This window comes from Protopterus annectens, chromosome 6.part0, assembly GCF_019279795.1.
Source record: "Protopterus annectens isolate FY-2018-M chromosome 6.part0, PAN1.0, whole genome shotgun sequence".
In the NCBI taxonomy this organism is placed as follows: Eukaryota; Metazoa; Chordata; order Ceratodontiformes; family Protopteridae; genus Protopterus; species Protopterus annectens.
Genome location: NC_056737.1, coordinates 1,064,337,574 through 1,064,349,856, shown reverse-complemented (window position 1 = coordinate 1,064,349,856; position 12,283 = coordinate 1,064,337,574). Strand labels below are relative to the sequence as shown.

Genomic DNA, 12,283 nt, shown 5'->3' with positions numbered 1-12,283 from the left:
GCGATCCATCTTGTGACATAAGAGTTTATGCCCAGGCTGGTGAGTTTATCAATAATACCTGAATGGGGAATGGTGTCAAATGCTTTAGCAAGGTCAAGGTAAGCCGTGTGTACCTCCTTTCCCTTATATATAGCCTGAGTAACTGCCTCAAAGAAATCCACCAGGTTCAGGAGGCATGATCTGCCCTTGACGAAGCCAAACTGTGTGGGGTCCAGCGACTGGAGGTTCCCAATCTCTCCATTTATGAGTCCCATAATGATTCGCTCCATAGCCTTACAGATCAGACTGGTCAGGCTTATTGGTCAGTAGTTCCCAGGGTCAGTTGTGGCCCCACCCTTGTGTAGTGGGACCACCATTGCCGTGCGCCATTCTATGGGCACATATCCTGTGGAGAGGCTGAGATTGAACAGGGTATTAAGATGCAGGGTTAATTCCTTTTGGAGCTCACGTATGACACAGCCTGGGACACCATCTGGTCCCATGGAGGCAGTGTTTTTAGCTTTAGATAGAGCCTTGTTAACCAACGTATCAGTAATAATTGGACTTACACAATAACCTGGAATGGTAATTGGTGATGGGGGGGGGGGGGGATTTGCACTGAACCTGTCAGCCAAGATGTTGGCAATGTCAGAAGGGTCAGTGTATTTTGTTCCATTTTGTACTAGCTCAGAACAGACCTGAGCATTGCCATTTAGGTTTTTGACGTAGCCATAGAAGGCCTTATGGTTATCCTTGGCAACTTTCTTTTCAAAATTAGCTTTAGTTGACTTGATGAGGGCCCTCAATTTCTTACTAATGCTGATCAGGGATGATTTTTCTACTTGAGATTTGGCCTTTTTTTGTATATGTCTCCTCCTTTTATTGTAAAGTTTGCTTATGGCCGAGGTCCACCAGACTGGTTTCTTCTTGCTTGAGGAAGGAGTCTTGGTTTTATTTGGGATAGCACGGTCCATGCAGTCCTGAAGATGCATACAGAGTGCCTTGGTGTAGGATTCCGCATCCTGGATATCATTATCCTTCTGCAAGTGAATAGTGAAGCTTTCCACTTCGGTTGCAAGTAGTTTGAAGTTTGCTTTGGAAAGGTTTTTGACTATGTTTCTTTGACTGGGGGAGGTGGAGGGGTGAGGATGTCCAGGGTTATCAGTTTGTGGTCGGATCTGACCAAGGAGGGAGTGATAACAGGTGTGGCACAATGGGCGCCCATATTTGTGATGATTAAATCCAATATGTTGTCCCCTCTAGTGGGGGAACATACTAGTTGTTCAAGGGCATTTGAATTTATAAATTCTATGAATCGCTGAGCATAGGAGTTGGAACATTGGTAGTTCGCCCAGTCTATACCAGGGTAGTTGAAATCACCCAAGATTATGGTGTTGGGTAGGACCTTTATATTTTCTAATGTCTCAAGGAATGTCGAGTGAGCATCTTGGGACATGGTGGGCGATCTATAACCAGCTACGACATGAAATGTGGTTTTGCCTGCTGATAGTTGCGCATGGATGATCTCCGGGGCATCATGCTGCGCTACTAACCTGGAGATATGGGTATCCTTGATGAATATGGATACACCTCCACCCTTTGTACTGTGATCCGGTAACTGAGGCAGGAAGGTATGATATGAATTGTAACCTGGCAGTGCTGGGGCGCTCTCTTGAGCCTTGAACCAGGTTTCCATCACTGCACAAACATCGATTTTCTCCATGCTGAGGAGAGCCTCGAATGTGTGCATTTTGAGGTTGAGACTTCTGGCGTTGAGTAGCATTACCCTTAGTTTTTGGTTACCTGTGCTGGTTACGGTGGTTGGTTTGTCCCTTGAGCCTTGCCTAAAAAAGGCACTATGGGGACGGCAAGAGCCTTGGCCAGTATTCGAAAACTTAGGGGTGACAGGTGCAACCCATCTCTGGCAAAACAGCGAGGCTTGTCTATCATGTCATCCCAGGCAGACAGACACTGCATCTCCTTAGAATGACACCAGAACCTTAGCCAATTGTTGAAATTGATCATTTTGTCTTTGTATTGTGGTATCATTCTAGGTGAAGGAAGTATGCTACTCAAGGTCAGGGTCATACCAGCTTGGGCTACATGATCAGAGAGCTCCTCAATGTCTCTTTTCATGTAGTCCAGGGAGGTACGTCTTAGATCATTCACACCAACATGTACAATGACAGCGTCATACTTGTACTTGTTCTGGAGTGACCTAAGTGCCTGTGTTATGTGGCGGATCCGAGCACCCGACAGGCAGCTGACAGTAACCTTCTCCTTGTTCAGTCTGGTGAGTGGAACATCCGTATGCCTTACTATAGAGTCTCCTATTACTAGTGTGTTAGGTATGGTGTTTTGCCTTAAGGGCTGTTGTGAGGCACACTGCTGAGGTGAATTATGTGTTTTCTGGCTTGTGTTTGGGGGTGCAGGTTGCTTGCTTGCCTGCTTTGGAGGGCACGGTTTCTTTTTCAGATTGTTACCTAGTGCCTCCGAATATGTTTTTGTGTATTTATACGTATGTTTTGCCGGTGCTTGTTTTGTAGATTCATGTGTGACAGGTGGTGTGATGCAAGTGTGTCCCTTATCCTCTTGACTGTCTGTTACAGTCATGGGTTGAGAGCGCTTAGCCTCCAGTCTGGCTGTGTATTTGCATCTCTCACAAGTGTTTGTGTCTAGAGGTAAGAGGAGAGGGTTGTCTGTATACGTGAGGCAGTTGTGACATTGCCTCAGGATGCCCAATTCCACCAGATGAACTGGAGAGTACACCTGAAGCTGACCTCTGGACATGCTTTGAAGAGTAAATTGAACTTAAGTCCTGCGGACGATCGAGGGTCTTATGCTATATTATAATACTGCTGTCTAGGAAATTTGGAGAATAATAGTGCTGTCTAGGAGATTAGGACAATTGCTGATTTCTGTTTTGCAAGTGCTGCAATAAGAGCAGCTGATCTGAAGCACTTAAGTTGAGGCTTGCCTACTTCTAAGGGAAAATTTACACCGCATACTTTGTGGGGCCGGGAATAGTATACCCCAGCTAACCGGCGCTGACCGACACTGCTCTGTGCGCAAGACCGCGCAAAAAGAGAGTTGCAGGGTTTTTCCTCTAGATAAGTGAGGAAAGTGAGTACAATAGCTGTTTTTCTCTAAGCAAGTGAGAAAAGTAAGTACAAAAACTGTTTTCCTCTAGGTAATGAGGAAGATAGAGTGCATTAGTAATTAGTAGCTTATTTAGTGCTTACAAGTTCTGAACACGTGCTGAGCATGAACAAGCAAATGTAAGTGCTAAAACTAAGAATCTGTATTTTTGTAATTTGTCAACATTTTCTGTTTTAGCAGTGACATTAATTATTGTTGACATTTAAGCATATGAAACTGACAATTTAAAGCCCTTACAGCCAAGGTTGCAGAAGTGTAAACTTTTTTCCCCCATCTGTCCAGTGCCCTAGAATCCCTATCCGAGGGAACAGGGTTTTTTGCAGTAGAGGCCTTGACCCCTTTGGGACCCTGAGATATAGTTTCTGGGTCAGCAGCAGGGTTTTTATATAGAAATTTATGAGAGTCTGGAACCCTGCAGTATCTGTCTGGCTTAACAGGTGCAGGAGGTAAAGAGTCAGGGGACAGGCCGGACTCTGAAAATACATCATCTACAATGTCTTAACAGGTGGGATAGCAAGAGGTCTGTGCTGAGGTAGTAGAAGAAAGTCTCTGAGCCTTTTCTTAGATTCTGAGTAATCCTGGCTCTCCCAATGGAAATGCTCCCTCATGCTCAGCTGGTGAACCTGGGAATATTGAGGCAATGTTACAATTGCCTCATGTACACAGACAACCCTCTCCTCCTCCCACAAAACACAAATACATGCGAGAGATGCAACTATATGGCCAAACTGGAGGCTGAGCTCTCTCAACATAGGACTGGCAGGACCAGACAGGAGGAGAAGGTAACCACACACACTATAGACCCAGTCTCACATAATACCATCACAACCTCAAATCATACACATAAACACACAAAGACATACTCGGAGGCTCTGATCAAAAATCTACCAAAACAGCAGAGGCCACCAAAGCAGACACCCAAACAACTACCACCTCAGAACACAACACCTGCAACACATAGACCACACAGTCAGAGTGTCAAGCAGTCACAGCCCTTAAGGCCAAACACAATGCCAGACACACTAGTCATTGGTGACTCCATAGTCAGACACACTGACGTCCCGCTCACCAGACTGAGTAAGGAGAAGGTCACAGTAAGCTGCCTGTCGGGTGCTAGAATCCGCCACATAACACATGCACTCAGGTCTCTCAACAGCAGGTACAAGTACGATTCAATCATTGTCCATGCTGGTGTTAACGACCTGAGACGTACCTCCTTGGACTACATGAAAAGGGACATAGAGGAGCTCTCTGATTATGTAGCCCAAGCAGGTATGACCCTGACCTTGAGCAGTATCCTACCTTCACCAAGAATGATGCCACAATACAGAGATAAGATGATCAGCTTTAACAATTGGCTTAAACTCTGGTGTCATTCAAAGGGGATCCAATGTCTGTCTGCCTGGGATGACATGCTGGACAAGCCACGCTGCTTCGCAAGGGACGGCTTGCACTTGTCACCCCTGGGATTCCGGATTTTGGCAAAGGCTCTTGCCACCCCCATAGTGCCTTTTTTAGGCAAGGCTCAAATTCTAAACCTACCACCCTAGAACACAACAAAGAAAAAACTAAGGGTAATGCTGCTCAATGCCAGAAGTCTCAACCTCAAGATGCACGCACTCGAGGCCCTTCTCAGTATGGAGAACATCAATGTCTGTGCTGTGACAGAAACCTGGTTCAAGGCTCCTGAGAGCACCCCAGCACTATCAGGTTTTACCTCATATCATGCGTTCCAGCCCCAAAACCCGGACAATACCAAGAAAGGAGGAGGGGTATCCATATTCATCAAGGACACCCACACCTCAAGATTGGTGGCAACGCACAATGCATCAGAAACCATCCAGGTGCAATTAACCATAGGCAAGACTGCTCTGCAATTTGTAGCATGTTACAGGCCACCCTCGCAAGACTCAGGAACCTCATATGGCCTTCCTGAAAACACTGGAGGGGATAAATGTATCTCCGAACACCAACATACTAGGTGACTTCAACTACCCTAATATAGACTGGGAACACTACTCAAGCCCAAACACTCTAGCCCAAAAGTTCCTGGAATTCATAAACTCAAATGCCATGGAACAACTAGTCACCATCCCCACAAGAGGAGAAAACATACTTGATCTCATCATCACGAACATGGGAGCACAATGTTCAACGCCGGAAGTATAACCCTCACTGGTGAGATCAGATCACAAACTAATCTCGCTGGAGGTCCTCATCCCGCCCCCACCCGAAATGAAAAAGACTACAGTAAAGAACTTCTCAAAAGCCGACTTCACACTTCTAAAGACTAGTGTGGTCTCTTTTAAGGCCTCTGAGCCGGCGGTAAACATTACTCAAACCGCTGAATCACTTACAAATGCCTTCTACCAGCACCTGCAGGGCTGCATGGATCAGGCAATCCCAAGCAAAACAAAGACTCTTTGTACCAAAGGCAAGCGTCCAGTCTGGTGGACCCCAGCCATAAATAAACTCTACAACAAAAGGAGAAAGCTACTACAAGATAGAGCAAAATCCTTAAAAAGTAAGACACCGCTGATCACTATAAGTAAAAAGCTAAGAGCTCTCATAAAACAATCCAAAGCTAATTTTGAGAAAAAAATAGCTAAGGACTCTAAAGACAACCATAAGGCATTCTTTAGCTATGTCAGAAACCTAGGAGGAAACTCCCAGATATGCTCAGAATTAGTTCAAAATGATGTGAAGATTACTGATCCTACAGACATTGCCAACATACTGGCTGACAGGTTCAGTGCAAACTTCTCCTCCCCTAAAGGAGAGATATCTATACCAAATGATTGTAGCCCCCCAAACATCTCTAACGCCCAGGTGAGAACTGCTCTCTCCAAGGCAAAGAACACAGCATCCATGGGACCTGATGGTGTCCCCGGCTGTGTGCTCCATGAACTCAACGAGGAATTAAACCCACAGTTAGGACAGCTGTTTAATCTTAGTCTCACCTCGGATCGCATCCAGGAGTGGCGCTGGCGACTGTGGTCCCACTCCACAAAGGCGGATTGCCTCCACCGACTCTGGAAATTACCGTCCCATTAGCTTGACAAGCCTTATCTGCAAAGCCATGGAGAGGATCATAATGGATCTCATAAATAAAGACATAGGGAATTTGCAGACTTTGGATCCAACACAGTTTGGCTTTGTCAAAGGCAGATCATGCCTTTTAAACTTGGTTGACTTTTTCGAAACAGTCACCAAGGCCATTGACGAGGGTAAGGCAGTCCATACAGCCTACCTAGACCTGGCGAAGGCTTTCGATACAATACCCCACTCGGGTATCATTGAAAAAATCATCAACTTAAATGTAAACCCATACATTACAAGATGGGTTGCAAACTGGCTGAGTGACAGAACCCACAGGGTCAGAGTTGCTGGCGCCATGTCAGACTCAAAGCCTGTCACAAGTCGTGTCCCACAGGGCTCAGTCCTGGGCCCACTCTTGTTTGGCATCTACTTTTCTGAAGTACAAGCAAACACAGGAGGGTTATGGCTGACAAAGTTTGCAGATGACTGCAAACTGGGCGTCATAGTTGAAAACACATCCGACACAGATATCCTTCAGAAGGGTCTCACAGAAATGGATAACTGGTGCCAGAGCCATGGCCTAAAGTTAAATGCCAAGAAATGCATAGTCATACCCTTCGGGAAAAATAAGGTTACCCCTAGCTACCATATAGGTGGCAATCCGCTGATCACAGAAGAAGTTATCAGGGACCTGGGAACCCAGGTTGACAGTAGCCTTTCATTCGACACTCATATTGCTAAAGTAGTTAGGAAGACCTTCTACATTGCCCACCTTATCATGAAGGGATTCACATCTAGATCAAGGGAAGTCATAGTCTCCCTATACTCATCACTCATCAGACCAATGATCGAGTACAATGCCCCATTCGAATGTATCTGACCCGACACTTGCAGCAGCTGGAGAGGCCACAAAAGTTCCTCACCAAAAGGATAAATGGTCTCAAAAATCTGTCTTATGCTGCCCGACTGAAAGAACTCCAGCTATATTCAGTTGCTTACCGCTTGCTCAGAGGTGACCTATGCCTGACATACAAGGCCATGTCAAACCCAGATTTGATGAACATGCTTCATCTCAAAAAATCTAGATCCCTCAGAGCCACAAGGGCGGGAAACTTAAACCTCGACACGGTTATTAATAGGACGTGCTGGAGGGATAGATTCATCACCCAAAGACTCCCTATGCTATGGAACAAAATCCCGGTTTATGTGAGGCAGAGCACTTCGCTGGCCTTGTTCAAGAGGAATCTTGACCAATGGATGGGAGACCGCAGATACACCCCAGGGGTTACCTCAGTGTCACTGCTCGGCAGAGGCACAGTAAAATAATGGGCATAGTTTCTCCAAACTAAAGGGGTGGCGTAAGCCACAAAACTAAGGGCTAGGCTTATAAATGCCCTCGGGCAGATAGCCTAGTATGAACCTATGAACCTATGGTATGCAGGGTTTCCCCAAAAGAATAATCCTCAGGAGGAGAAGCTGAAGGAATAGATTCTTCAGCATCAGAATCTTCATAGGGAGTAAAAGAGTATCCCTGTTCTGAAGAGGAGTCAGAGGAAATGGAAACCTGGTCAGAAGAATCATATTCTGTGTCTTGCCTAGGCCTCTTATCAGGAGGGGGATGGGAACCCCTGATCAAAGTAATTAGGTCTTCGGCCATTTTAAGCATATGTTTTTTAGGCATGGAAGTCTGTCCAGGAGAATGCTGTACTTGTTTCTTTGTCTTTAAAGCTGTTTTAGTCTTTGCCTTGGAAGCTGAGGTTGGCTTAACATATAACTGTTTAGGTCTGAAAACACCCTCAGAAGCTGATGCCTGCTCAGCGGCTCCGGACCCATCTGAGGGAATAGTTTCCGAGTGTCCAATACCTTGAGTAGCCAGAGGCCTGGCTGTCTCTACGTGGGAGTTGGAAGAGGCCTGTGGCTCTGAGGTAGCAGGCGTCAGGGGCTGCGAAAGCGCCTCACTGAGAACCGGCGAACTGGCGACTGGCCTAGCAGAGGCCTCGTCGTCGGTTTTGGACCTCGGATGCCTGTCCTTTTCCTTGCGCTTTTTATAAACTCTGATCATCGGCTGTTCCGATGGCATTATATAATTAAACCTTCGGCCAAAGTAATGAAAAGCAAAATCGTACCGACGCTTAATAGTGTATTGGTTAAATCTAGCACAAAACCGACAGCTAGCAAGATCGTGGTCAGGGCCTCGGCAAGAAATATAGTAAGAATGAAAATCCTTATGAGGTATTTGCTTCCCACAAGAAATACAATTGTTAACTTTTTCTGACATCGGTCTGGAGCAAGAAAAAAGTTTCCCCAATGGGGTACTTAGCTTTACTGAAGACTTCGGATCTGAAATTCGATTTCGAAAATCTCAGGAGTCGGCTGACCAGCACTTGCGAACTGCTTTTGCTTCGGGCACCGCACGGCAAGAAAGACTGAAGAAAATGGCGTCGGCTGCATCTTTTATACCCCTGGCGCACTGATGTCAGGGAAGAGGCAACAGCAACCGACGCCGGACCAGGACTTTGGAATTCAATTCAGGCCGACTGCGGGTAGCCTGCTAGCAGGATAACCCAAGTGTAATGACTGCAACAGTGAAACACGATTAACATCATCTGCTACTTGACGGTGGGAGTCCTTCTAACATCGGTCTTTTGCTGAAGTGAGAGGCAGTCCAGCACTAGTGCCCAATGCACATCCCACTTCTGTGTGTTACCAGATGTCTGCAGGGAAGGAAAAATATAAAATATTTCCAAGGCAGTAGTGTAACACTGGCCCAGGATGCATGAATTGTCTTGCAGGCCCCAAAAATAATTGGAGCTACTGCACTGGAGGAGTTAGGAGAGGTAGGCAGACCAATTGAATGAAGACAAGCACTAAACCCAACTGAAGGTCAGCTATGTGGGAATGAAAAAAAGAGGAACCAAAATAAGGGCAAAGTCCAGTAAGAAGCTCCCTGTCATAAACATAATCCGTTTTTAAACCATTAACAGTCAATTCTTAAGAAAAACATACATTTATTTAACCCCTTTAATACCTGAATAAAGGCATGAGTTTCAAAACGAAAAAGAACACCTAGGGATAATGGAAGAGCTATATTACTGGCTAGGATATTATCTGGGCAGAAATATCCTTTATCTAAGCAAGACCATGGCAGTCACAAACCTAAATGAAAGAAAATGGTTGCACTGCTTGGACCTACAACTTAAAAATATCAGTTCTGCTGCAGTTTTACTTAATTTCTTATCTCATCCTTATCCTACTCTTCTAAGAGTTAAGCTGGCATGTCCAAAGTCTGAAGAATAATGTCAAAATGGAAGAGCAACATAAAAACATTACACTGATAAAATATTTAAGACTTTTTAGCCACTGAAGGCATCATGATTACTGTATATTTATCAGAATTACAAATGCCTTTGTGCCATATTTAACAAAAGCCTCATCATTCTGCTCAATGACAGAATGACATCTGAACAGCCCACTGGAATCCTTGTGAATCTAAAGATCCTACCGCAAACTTAAAACTCCTAGTCTGAGTTTTCGGGCTGTACAAGGCTGCCAATAATGTACACACAGTATGAAAAGAAGCCAAAGATAATGGAAAGACAGACTCTCTTACATAATGCAGCCTTTGCCTCTCTTCTTAAAAATCAGCCATGGACAGCCCAAAGTCGTCTGTCAAAACTGTAAGATGTCTACAATTTATGACTCTACAATCATTCTTTTCCACATTATGCTCAATCTTGTGCAAGTTCATCATCAAAAAATAATTTTCCCTTTCTTCCGTCTTGGAGAAAATAGGGGGGGGGGGTTGACACCTCTCTGACAAGACTAATACAACAAGGTATTTTTAAATAAAATTAATCTGCATCAGTTTTTTCAATTTTAGCTTTATTAATGTTTTGTGCATATACAATGTTTTGTGTGCACTGTTATTCACAGTATTAGAAGCTGAAAAGCAATGAAATTCTTTCAAATAACAATGCTTTTTGCTGTTTCTAAGACTTGTTGTCAATTGCCAGTATAAGCAACTGCTCATGATACATGCAATATAAAAAAGAACATTTCTTTTTTCTGGCAACCTCCCAAGCATGAGAGTTCTTTCTCCACAACTATCCGTTTATCAATATACAACCTCAGAGGTCAAACCAACTTGAAGAAAGTATAATCAGAGATTGCTTCTCTGTATTAGAATCTGCTTGCATTTGAGTGTTCATCTGCAAGAAAATGAGCCGTGAGCAGTTAGAATTTAAGTATGTACATTACAACCACTTTTTCAATTATTAGTGTCAAAGGAAGCCTTGCTCTCATATAATCTTACCATTTTATTCTCAACGTCTGATATGACTGCACATGACTAAAAAAAGAAGTTTCCACAAGAAATAAATAAACACACAGTTTAAACTGAAATCCTGCAGAAAATAACATTAGGCAAATCTGTCAACTTAATCTAACTGAACTAGGACTCCCTTTTGTAAGCAATGCTTGCAATTCAACATGTATAAACACACACCTGTATCCATAACATAGAGGGACAAAGCCCTGAATATGAACAAATGACTCATGTTTTATTAGCCACTCAGGTGCTGGAGAAGCCACACAGGAAAGCATGAAGTATGCAGCAGATGCCAGTTTGCCCATCTTGTCGGGGTGGTGGTAATCTGGTCCATTGCAATGCCAGCACCTACTGGACAGAGCGGTGTGTGTTGTACAGCATATCAGCCAGGGTGATGACCATGCTTGCAATAGCAGTGAAGACAAAGCTATTGCAGCAGGTATCCCATGTGGAGGTGTATGTATGTATGCATGTATGCATCATCTGTAGCTGGCAATTGCAGACATCTCAGCCACACTTTGTAATGGAGACACATGCACCTACTTCTACACTGCATAATGACCCCAGTCTTGGTGAGTAAATCTCACCTGTAAGGGGAAACAATAAGTCTATGGGCTTTCTCCCAGGAGGGGAACAAATGGGCTGATAAACTACCTCATCCAGAAGAAGAATTTAAAAGTTATGTACTCACTATAACTAGGCATTTGTGTTGTCCACTTTCATTCTTCCTTCACTCATGGGTTTGGATCTAATCCTCGGATCTAACTCAGCCGCAGACTTCAGATCCAACTTGCGAGCTCCTACTTCTACCCATAAAGCCTTATAAGGTCCATCCCCATTACCTCAGATCGACTTTGTTGCCATTAGTCCCATATAGCTAGTTAGAAACAGAAGAGGTTTACAGTGAAAGGAAGGGCTCAAACCCGGAACTGTAGGTTGCAAAAACATAGTCCAAGAAGTCTCTGCAGAAACTGAAGGATGGGGGATGGATGTGAGGGAAGTTGAGGAAGAATGAAAATGGGCAACATAGATGCCTAGTTATGGTGAGTACATAACTTTTAAATGTGATGTCCTTTTCATTCTTCTTCAACCCATGGGACAGAGTCCCCAACTACATTAATCTTGGGTGGTCCTCATGGAAGGATATTCTAAAGTACCACCGAACCAAAGACATCTCTGTTTCTAGAAATAATACCCGATATGTAATGAGTAACAAAAGTATGAGCACTGGACCATGTGGCTGCAGTGCAAATATCATCAACAGATGTTCTACACCAAAAAGTAGATGGAGCAGTCATGGAGCTGGTTGAATGAGCCTTGGGTGGTTTGGGTAAGGCCATGCCTTGTTTGGAATAAATCCAAGAAATACAGTCTGTAATCAATTTGGCTAAAATGACTTTGGAAACTGAGAACCCCAGTCTTTTTGGTGAAAAAGAAACAAATAGATGATCTGATTTTCTGATTTGTTTTGTCCTGTGAAGACAAAATTGCAACTGTCTATGTACATGAAGAAGGTTCATAGGTTCATAGGTTTATACTAGGCTATCTGCCCTAAGGCATTTATAAGCCTAGCCCAAAGTTATGTGGCTTATGCCACCCCTTATGTTAGAAATAATGTGCCCATTAGTTTGTTGTGCCTCTGTCCAGCAGTGACACAGAGATGATTCCCGGGGTAAACCTACGATCTCCCATCCACCGGTCAAGATTTCTCTTGAACAGAGCCAGCGAGGTGCTCTGCCTCACATGGACCGGGATTTTATTCCACAGCATGGGGAGTCT

General features: G+C 44.3%; 1 protein-coding gene across 1 annotated transcript in view; it reads right to left on the bottom strand.

Moving 5' to 3' along the window:
* VIPAS39 (VPS33B interacting protein, apical-basolateral polarity regulator, spe-39 homolog) overlaps window positions 1–12,283 on the bottom strand; it is a 1,635,849-nt gene that overhangs the window by 911,806 nt on the left and 711,760 nt on the right. The gene's annotated exons all lie outside the window — the stretch shown is intronic.